A 1,553-nucleotide genomic window follows, 5' to 3' on the forward strand; every position below is an offset into this window, starting at 1 on the left:
ACAAGTTAAGAGTCAAGTAAAGTCATTTTTAATATAGTTCACAAAAATGAAAGACAAGATGTACTGATTAAACAAAATAATTGTTGAAAACTTGTGAGTGAAAACTGTCATGATGGCACTGAAATGCTATTTCCTCTAAGTCCATTATTCTATATATTGGAACACATTGAAGGCTTTATTCTGCTATAATAATTTAATTTTCATACACATAATGTATTTTATACAGATGAGAGCCTGTGGTAACAGACTAAAGTTGGCAAAATTGAGTCAATAGTAAAAAAGAGTAAAACATTTTATAAAAACGATGACACCATCAAATTGTTCAAAGTCATTAACCAGCAAATACATAGAAGTTAAAGGAGGCCATTCTCATCAGACACCAAAGACTATACTTGAACAGTGATAGGGATGCTATGATCTTCCCAATAAACATTTAAGGTTATATCAAATATTAGAAACATGTGTAATGTACAAACTCTCGTAACAATGTGTCACATTTAGTATTAAAGAAGAGATTGCTTAATAAAATGTTTAAATAAATTTAATAAATGACCAGATTAAGTCTTTCAAAAACTAAATACAATATTAAATTTATTTTACTTATTACTTATGATTAATTACTAAACAGAATACATTTACTGAATTATATCTGGATTGAGGTAATATAAAAAGTTTTAATCATGTGATACATACACTGAACGTCTATTTGACTGATGTTGGATCGTCCAGCTCCAAGACTGGGTGCACAGTACAGGAGACACTGGAGGAGAATCAGGACAAAACTAAAGTTCAAGACCCTGATTGTGAACTTCACTTGCTTCTCACCTCCATACAGACAGGAAATCTCCTGTACTGCCGTCTACAACAAACAAGATGGCAGCCACTGAGGTCATCTGTCAGCAGAAGTTAACAGCTGCATATTTCATGTTGAGTTCATTTGGTTTTTGTTTGTTTTTTTATTCATCATGAAACATTTCAATTGAATAATTCAAATTCTTCTACAAAAGATTAGCAGAAAAGTAACTTTTGATGACAATTTTTTATATATAATGAATTTTATCAAAAAAGGGGTCAGCACAAAAACGTGACCAAAATTACTTGATTTTCCCAAATATCAGATACAACACCTTTAAATAATACAAACATTTATTTTGTCATTTTTGTTGGTGTGGAAGTTCAGCAAGAAAGCTGGTCTGTTGTTTGCTGTCAACTTTCTTTTATAATAAGCTTTACCAGGATGAATATGATCAAGGTGCTAATTAAAGTCTCCAGGGAACACAAGATATTTACTGACCAATGAACACATACCAATGATTATTTTTTTTCAGATGCACCCAAAACACACACAGTGTCAGGTCAGTCCCTCTGGTCCTTACCAGAAGACACCACTGGTGAATCTGACATGCAGTAGTACTTGCCAACCCAGCAGTAAGGACTACAACCCTGGTCAGAGCTGATGGAGGCAGGAACTTTTATTGGGACCGAGTGTTTTAAAACATTTAAAGCTTCTGAAGTCAGTGGTCCTTTTTTCTGCAAAGGCTGAAAAATATCTT

The sequence above is a fragment of the Morone saxatilis genome, unplaced genomic scaffold (genome assembly GCF_004916995.1).
Source record: "Morone saxatilis isolate NCDOM2014 unplaced genomic scaffold, NCSU_SB_2.0 Contig24, whole genome shotgun sequence".
Classification (NCBI taxonomy): Eukaryota; Metazoa; Chordata; class Actinopteri; family Moronidae; genus Morone; species Morone saxatilis.